The sequence below is a fragment of the Sceloporus undulatus genome, chromosome 3, assembly GCF_019175285.1.
Source record: "Sceloporus undulatus isolate JIND9_A2432 ecotype Alabama chromosome 3, SceUnd_v1.1, whole genome shotgun sequence".
In the NCBI taxonomy this organism is placed as follows: domain Eukaryota; kingdom Metazoa; phylum Chordata; class Lepidosauria; order Squamata; family Phrynosomatidae; genus Sceloporus; species Sceloporus undulatus.
In genome coordinates this window covers 109,929,211-109,938,723 of record NC_056524.1, presented here as the reverse complement: position 1 = coordinate 109,938,723, position 9,513 = coordinate 109,929,211, and positions in this window count along the sequence as shown.

Genomic DNA, 9,513 nt, shown 5'->3' with positions numbered 1-9,513 from the left:
GCATCTCATAGACATAGACTGAAGGTAATTGAATGCACAATATTTTTAAAATAATGTTGTGCTTCTGCATACTGAGCTTCAGCAAAACCCTGAGACCACTATGCCTTATATAATTCAATAATTCAGTAATGGATCTAAACCTTCAGGATTTCCAAGTTTCCTTGAGTTGGGGGTCAGACCAGATGCTCTCAGGGTCAGTTTGGGGTTTTGGAAGTCCAGACTCTGGACATTTCTCCTGAGAATGGACTCAGGTTTTCAAAAACAGTCATTTCTGGATTTTTGCAACAACAAAAAAGAGGAGGGTCTGTGATGCAAAAAGGCAAGAGGCTTCCTTCCAGCCTTGTTTTTTCTCTTTTTAAAAGACAAATAGAATAAAATACAGTTAGCTGGCCCTTTTTCAGCATGTCAATGGGGATGCTTTGATGGAGAGTTCCTGCATGGCAGAATGGGGTTGGACTGGATGGCCCTTCCTGGGGTCTCTTCTAACTCTATCTTTTTATGATTAATTAATTAATATATGGAATCAATCTAAGATGATGAATCGTGGCTGTGGAATCCTATGGCACTGCTCCAGGCAATGCTAGACTGCAGGCCCCATCATCCAGCAGCACCACAGACTGATGGGAACTGCAGTTTAATAAGGCTGCACACTGCAGAAATAATCCAGTTCGACACTGCTTTAATGCTATGGAAAATCCTACGATTTCCTGACAAAGAATGCTAAATGTCTCACAAAACTACAATATCCAGATATTGTTGTTGTTGTTATTTTCTTATATCCCGCCTTTCTCCCAATATACAGACTCAAGGTGGTGATTTTCCATAGCATTAATCTATAGTATATCTTTCTACAATGCAGATGGACACCTCCATTACATAATTTGTTGAGGATGCTTTGACTGGGAGTTCCTGCATGGTAGAATGGGGCTGGACTGGATCAGGGCCCTTCTAGGGGTCTCTTCTAACTCTATGATTCCATGATTCTATAGCACTCTGAGCCTATTGTGATTTTAATCATTTTTAAATGTATAAAGGTATAAAGTCTTATAATGCAAGCCATGCACCGATGGACTATTGCACTATAATTTTTATTGATTGATTTTATACTCTGCCTTTCTCCCAAAATAGGATTCTCTTAAAGGGGTTTGTTTAATATAAAAAGAAAGGAACGTATAATGGCTTGGAATTAAAAATTATGGTAGATAGATAGATAGATAGATAGATAGATACATACATACATAGATAGGTCTTGGAATTAAAAGGTGTGTGTGTGTGTGTGTGTCTCAAAATTAAAAATCCCTCTTGGAAGTGGGAATGAAATGTGTGGATGCAGCCTGGGTTTGTAGCTCAGCTCAGATGTTGGAATACAGTGTCTCAAAGCATGAGCAGAGTGCCTCTGAGCATGAACAGAGTGGCTGCCGCTCATTGCTTGAGCAGCTGCACTTTGCTTTATCGAGCTGAATTTATCTGATGTAAACACCTTCAGAGGAAGGACTCAGTTTGCATCTGCACTGAAAAAATAATCCAGTTTGATGCCACTTTAATTGCCCTTGGCTCCATGTTGTGAAATGCTGGGATTTGTAGTTTGTTGTGGCACCTGACAGATGACTCAACTACAGTTCCCAAGTTTCCATTGCACAAAGCCATAACGGAAGTTAAAGTGGTGCCATCAAGGTGTCGCGGGTAAACGCTCGACCCTCTTTTTGTGTCTTGGGGGGGTCTCTTAGCCTCTCAAAATGGTGGCACTTAGTCTTGACACCCCCCCTTCCCAAAATCCTGGCTACGTCCTTGTACAACTATAAACTAATTTACCATGAGTACTTAATTCCCTTAAAGTTGAGTTACATAAACACAGAAGTCAGTGGTAAATATTGGAGGAAATGAGAGGAAGTAGGCACTTACTTGCACTCTAGATGGGAGTGCCCTGTAGTTACATGGTCTGGAGGAGGAATATATAATGTATTGAGTGAAATAATACACCAAAACATTAGAGCATCTGCAGAAATTCATTCTCTTTTCCTATTCTTGAATGAAAGTAAAACATTAAATAACAAAGGGCTCAGTATCATTACTTGTTTGGCAGCCACATTAGAGAAGGCATAGGATTAGAGAAATATGACTGTTTTATCTGTCAATGGTTGTTTGAAAAGCATTTGATATTTGCATAAATTGACAATGGACCTTATCACACTAGCGAAATCCCCCTGAGAAATTGGATTTAAAGTAGATTTAAATTATAAAAAACCCTGCAAATATGGGAAGTTTATCACAAAACGTTTCTCAGAACAGAAATAATGCGAAAATAAAGTGAACATAAAGGGAACAAAAACAGCAGCTTTTTACTTTTGGAACTTTCTGAAAGTAAAAAGCTACCGTTTTGTCCCCTTTACATTGGCTTTATTTTCACATTATTTCTAGTTTGGTGAAACGTTGTGTGATAAACTCCCCACATTTGTGGGTTTTTTATCATTTAAATCCACTTTAAATCCTGTTTCTCACTAGTGTGATAAGGTCCAATGCTAGGAGCACTACAGTGACAAATGCTGCTGCAACACAACAGAATTTATGTAGGTTGAAACAGCTTTAACTGCCATGGCTCCATCCTATGGAATCCTGTGATTTGTAGTTTTTTATGACACCAGAGCTCTCTGATAGAGAAGGTTAAATATATCACAAAACTATAAATCCAAGAATTCCATAGCATTGAGCTATGGTAGCTAAAATGGTGTCAAACTGCATTATTTCTGTAGTGCAGATTATACACTGGACAGCCAAGAACTTTATTACATCATGAGTTCCATTAATTAATTAAATCAATAGTTTTTTTACACTCTTCCTTGTGAGCAATAACTCATGGTAGCATGTGGAATTATATTTCACACAACAAGGCATGGTTTTATTTATAGATCTCTTTATTATTCATCAACTGGTTCAATACAAAAGAAGATGTGTATACTCCTGGATGTTTTACCAGTGCAAATTGATATTAATATATAGGACTAAAGATATATCCTAACTTTGCACTACTTTCTCTCTTCTTTCCTTTCTAAATCTACTATGGAAACAAAGCTTGTGACATGTAAGCAATGTTAAGGTTTCTGTTCTACTTCTCTTCATGTATAGCTTCTTCTGAAAAGAAAGCAGTGGCTAGCATCCTGTTCTGCTGTTACGAGAATCTAACGTGGGCTTACAAACTCAACGCTGCTGTGGTTTCACATCTGCAGTTATTAATGGTGGGACATGACCCCCCCCCCCCAAAGAAAAAAAACCTCTGACATGTTCTGCAATTGGGAGACTGCTGAAAACATCATTTACCAACACTGCTGATCTTCAGTGCCTCAGAAATGCTTCAGTCAGGGTGCTGCAAGCTTGGAGGTGGCTTTTTCAGATGTAAGAATGATGACACACTGAAGATGAAGAATTTTGGCCTTTTTGAAAAAAGAAATCATTTCACTCACGATTCAGTCCACATATTTTAATTTTTCCCTTTTATACTTTACACAGAAACACAAAAACATATTCTCTAAGTTAAAATACTAAGCAAAATCACATAGTTATTGTGCCCTGTTGCAAAGCCTCAAAATGTGGGGAAATGAAGACTCAGCTATTAAAATGAAGAATGACTAGTTTTTCAAGAAGGAGCCCTATGGTACTTTGAGGAGTACATTTTTTTGTGTCTAGAATTACTTCACTTCTACACATACTTACCTGAAAACTCACTGAACTCAGTGGTGCTTTTTTTCCAAATGAATAAAATCAGCTTTTTAAAGGATACAGTATGTTCATTGTGTTTCAACAAAGGATTCTGTTCATCAAGGTGAAATGTAATGTTTAGGTTTTAATTAGAAATACAAACAATCTTGCAAAGAAATGTTGCCTTTCCTTGGAAGGAAGAAGTAAAATAACCAACCATTGATTGATTTTTTTTTTTTGCCTCATTGACACTTCTACTTCTGTTTTGTTATCTTTATTGTTATCTTTACTTGCTATCTGTATTGTTATCTCTCCTGAGTTCCTTGGACTGGAGCAGGGATAGAAATTCAATCACAGTAAAAAGAAATATTTTCAATTTAAGACAAGGAAAAAGTGGACCTATAGACTGAGCTGTCATATTGAAGCAAAGGAATCTTGATTTCACAACAAACTTTTGGTGGTTTTAATTTAAATTAGCCATCTTTCACCTTCCAAAAGTCATTGTCAAAGAAAGAGCAGTTTGCCTCAGAAATCTGCACATCTGAGAGGCTTACAAATTCATATACATTTTTTTATAAAAAATATAAACGGCTAAAAATATGTACAGTTGAAATATATGCAAGTACACATTACCTGGCCTCCTGCACAGAGGTGACTGTCTGCACACACGTCTTGCTGCCACTGCAGATCTCTTACATCTGAGGTCAGGAAGAAGTGCCCTGCAATGTACACATGGCTAGGCAACTCATTCTGACCTCAGAGCAAGAGACTGGTGACAGTAGCTAATGCACAAGACAACTCAGTGGAACACGTCTGCAGACAGCTGCCCCGCTGCAGGAACAGAGGGCTCCAGGTTTTCACGAAAAGTTTGGATTAAGAGGTACGTTTTTAACATTTTGGTTGAGTGTTATACCCTGGTTCTTGTGCTGAACATGCCAAACATCATCCCAACTGTTCCCACCAGAACCAAGGTTTAGTAGGGCTGTGTGTCTTTCGAACAGGATTCTGCCAGAATAGGAGGAAGGGTTTCTGATCATGCAAGCAAAGCCCAAGTCAATGTGAAGGAAATTAATTGGCTGAACCTGAAAAAAAGAGGACTTGTATTGGGTCTGAGGCAATCTGGAAATGAGTTAGAAACCCAAGCTGCTTCAGAAAGATTCTGGAATCAGACAAAGTTAGAGAAAGTTCAGTGCTTAGAGGACAGCCTCTCTGGACTCACCAAGGAGCAAGGCTTCTGTTTCTATATTTGAAGTCCCCTGCTTCTTACTTTAAGTGGCCTTTAGCATATCTATAACCTACAATCACTGGTACATCTAATGATTCTAGTGATCACTTCTCCTTGCATAGGCATTACCTAACGTTGCAACGATATAGCTGGTGATATTACAAGTAAAAATATTGTCTTGTTTCATATTGCATACTGCTTTTACTCCCTGAAAGTGTAACAAGACTGTAATAAAATTATCCCTGGTAAGGTATCCTCTAACCTTAGCGTCTACCATCATATTCATCCTGAGCAAGCACTCTCATTTTTCCCCTTGCAAACTCATTGTGATGGCAGAATGTCAAAGTTCACAGTGTCACTTGTGCCCATGGGCCTTGCCACTGTGGCTGCTTTCCTCCAAAGAATCTAGTGAGTCACTTGATAAATCAGAGGTATTGTTAATAACATATGGGAAACAGAGCAGTATTCTCAAGAGGTGACTTCAGGGTCTGGTTTGGGTCTAGTCTGTTAATGGGAATTAGAATTGATATAACTGTTGCTATTCTGTCCTCCTGGTAGGTTAGTCCTGTAATTTGTTGGAATCATGGCTTTGCAAAGTAATAGCTGTGTTGATTAAGATATACACTGAACGGTCATCTTGTTAAGTCTATCAAAGGGCAGACATTCAACATAATGATACAAAGGACAAGTTCTAGCCTAACAGTTTGCAGCTATGGTATAACTATTGTAATCTACAAGATTGTCTATACAAACTCAAAACAACACAGTACCAGCAGTATATGCTAGCCTGCTAGGTATCTGGTAATTTGTCTGCTTTTGCAGTGCTGTGGAAGTGACCATAACTGCAGATTTATCAAGCTAACAATGAAGGGTTCTTGGGCAATAGTTTACAGTGGTCCCTTCACATTTGCAGCTTTGACGCTCATGGTTTTGATTATTCATGAGGTCAAGCTCCCACGTATGTGCATAATCCCTTCCAGGGAGGAAAAAGCCCAAGAGGGAGCAGCCAGGAAGGGTGTCTGTGCCAATCCAGCCCCTTTCTTGGCCAAACTGGTGCCTTCCCCAGGTATGATCCAGCCGGGAAAGGAGAGGGGATGGATCCACCACCACCCAAGCCTCTTTCCAGGGGGATCTTCCCCAGGCACCTTCCCCAAGCATTCTTCCACTTGGGAAACATGGCACTTGCTCTTTTGTCAGTCAAGTGTTTGGTATTAAAATGTGTTCCATAAAACAAATGAAAAACAAATCTTAATTCCATAAAGTTGTGTGTGCAATCTGGGGATGGAAAGAATAACAAAAATGTTTTAAAATGGTCAAAAACCATGTTTCTCAAATTTCAGAAAACTGTGACAAGGACAAATCTTTGATGAGAGTCTTCGAAGTTCAGGACTTATTCTGCACAAAATTAGCACTTTTTTCAAAGGAAACAGTATTTTCAATGCAGAAAACAGCAATTTTTTTTTTACAGTAAATGATATTTACTGTTTCCTAAGCAGAAGATGCTGGTTTCTTTGGGGAGGGGGGGGAAGAGTGAGCTTTGCATGGAATAATACCCCAACAATAGAATTTTTTTTGTAGGAAATATAACTTCTTGAGTGTGAAGAAATACTGTGCACATACTGTGAAATGCAGCAAAAAGACAAATTTTGCACAGAATAAGTCTCAAATGGCAAATGTATTTGAAAACAGTGCAGCTGGAAGAAAATGACTAAAATTACTTGTTGGTTTCTTCAAAAACAAGACAAACAAAATGTACATCTCTAGTGTACTTTTGTTTTCAGAGTAGCTTCAGCCTATAATTGCAACTCCACATAGACAGCTGAATTTGAGTTGGCTTTTACTTTCAGATGGCCACAAAGGATCTCTGAAGAATGTGTCTAAAGTGTGAAAAAAGAGTGTCGGGGCTCTGTAGAACTTCCCTTTCCAAGTTTCCTCTTTGGCTGTGATCATGGGGCTGAAGAGGCAGCCAAAAGGCCAAGCAGCTGCATGTTCAGGTGTTTTTGTGCCCTCATCTCTTTGACAATGGCCAGTTTTACAGATTTCTAGTAACAATTCTTCTAGCCAGCCTCCTGGAGTGACAGTAATATGCCACATTTCTTTTTGTCCCCCCATAAATAAAACATTGTGAATGTGCTGCCAGGAAACTGCCAGCTTCCTTTCAGCTTTTTAGCTTCGCCCTCTCTCAGAAGAAGAATCTCAAAGATGGGGAAGACATTTGATTAAGTGATGCTCTGCCTGCTGAGAAGACTACTGAAGGGTTCACTGTTCACAGACTTTTTCTATGCATCTGTTTCTCCAGTTAGTCTTTCTAATCTCTCCCACATAGTCTCTTGTGCCTTTTTTGAATGCAGAAGGTACACTTCTGGGAGAACTCTGTTAAGATATATATTGCCATTGGAAAATACTGGAAGGTTCAAAGACACTATTATTAGCTGTTTATATTTGTTTCCAATTTTCTATAATATTGTCTTCCCTTTGATGCCTCTATTTAAAAAAAACAATAACAACATTGTATGTTAGTCATAAAAAGGAGATATAGTGAGGATTAGACTCTTCTGTTCTCCCTAAAGTGCTCAGAAATCTAATTTTTCCTTGCTGAAGCTGTTATGAGAAGATATTGTTTCTGTGAAAGGCCACATTTAGGGGCAGAGCAGTAACCCTTTACAACCCCCTTACTGGTAGGGAGTAGAGATGAACTAGTTCTGGGCAGGGCTAACAGATCAAATGATAGGCTCATCCCCTCTTCTTTCTTTCTCTTTGTCTTTCTTTTGGCCATTCCATGTCCCCCCTACTTTCTATCTACCCATTAGACTGTAGAGGAAGGGATGGATTTCTCTCTCTCAAGTGAACTTTCAAAATTTTGTTGAGAGTAACCTTTCCAATCCTCACCTTCAATTCCATCAAGCTGAAATTTAAAATCATTCCTAAATTCACATTCATAACTGGTGACATAACTCAAAAAATCCACACCCTCAAACATATACAGTCACCATAATGGGGAAAGATTCCTGCTTTTGTCACCCAATTAGTACAAAAGAGTAGTTAAATGTTAACTTATCTCCATGGATTTAGTAGCTTGTATGTTCAGGCTAGCAATTCACAGAATAGCTAAACCTGTACCATGATTGTAATCATACATATTTCAGTTACAGACAGACCAAATGAATGTGCTTCTGTATAAAATTATCATGTCTCCTCACCCCTCCTCCTGATAAAGAAAACTAGTCTTCTCTCCTCATGTTCTAGCTTTCCATGTATATGGAATATTGTACATTGAATGGCATTCTGTCCAATAAAATAAAATAAAATTCCAGTACTACCTATTTACCACTTAAGAGAGAGCTAGAATAGCTAAGATACTGGGAGATGTATGATCCCTTCTGAAGGAGAATTGTTTTTAAAATCTTTTAAGCTTCATGTATGGTCTAATAGTAGATTGAACTCAGAAATTTATTTAAAAAACACAGTACTGAGTGGACTTTGGCTTGGTGGCCCAGAGTTCCACATCAAATAAGCAATTAAACCACCTGCATACAGAAGTCTATATGGAAGTGTATATAGAATCCTGTATATAGAAGTCTTATGAGATGCTGTGGCTTAGTGATTAAGATGCCAACTGACAATCAGAAGACTGGAAGGTTGGCAGTTCAGGGCCTGAGTGCTGCATGATGGGGTGAGCGCCTGTCACTAGTCCCAACTTCTGCCAGCCTAGCAGTTTGGAAGCATGCAAATGCAAGTAGATAAATAGGTACCACTTCGGTGTGAAGGTAACAGCATTCTGGCCAGATGACCACTGGAATCTGGTAGTAATGGAGTAATGGAGTAGCGGAGATGAGCACTGCCCCCTGCAGTTGATTAGACATCCATGTCAAGGGACTACCTTTACCCTTACCTATATAAAAATCTTACATACATACTCACCAATGAGGAGCATGCATTGCTTCCAAACTATGAATGCCACACTTGTTGTTTGCTATATTATTCCAACGTTCTGTCTGCTATCATATCAGAGGAATGCATTAAGATGTTGTAGAATATGCTCAGAATGTTTTGCACATCTTAAGTTGAAATCTCTCAGTATGATGGCATTTTCTGTGTCTTCAACATCATAAAGACTTAATGGACACTTTCTGATCCCCTCCCCCCAACTTTTGGGAGACAATTTAGAACAAGAAAATGGCTGATAGAGAACAGCCATCTTCAATGGTCCTCCTCCCTGATTTAATTTGCATCTTTTTCCCATCTGCTGTGCTACCTTTGAACTAAAATAAACAGAAGAAATGTTTGGAACAGGCTTAGCAAGAGCTATTTCACCTACATTATGCCTGCAATGTCTCAACCTGGAACAAAAGAGATTATTCTTGTGCCTCAGGCATTGCTCTTTATTAGAAAATTTAACATAATGTATTATATCGCTTAGAGCCAGCTTGGTGTAGTAGTTTGAGTGTTGGGCTATAACTCTGGAGAACAGGATTCAAATCCCAGCTTGCCCATGTAAATCCACTGGGTTACCCTGGATAAATCACACTCTCTCAGCCTCAGAAAGTGGCAATAGCAAACCCCTTCTGAAGAAACTTGTCAATAAAATCCCATGA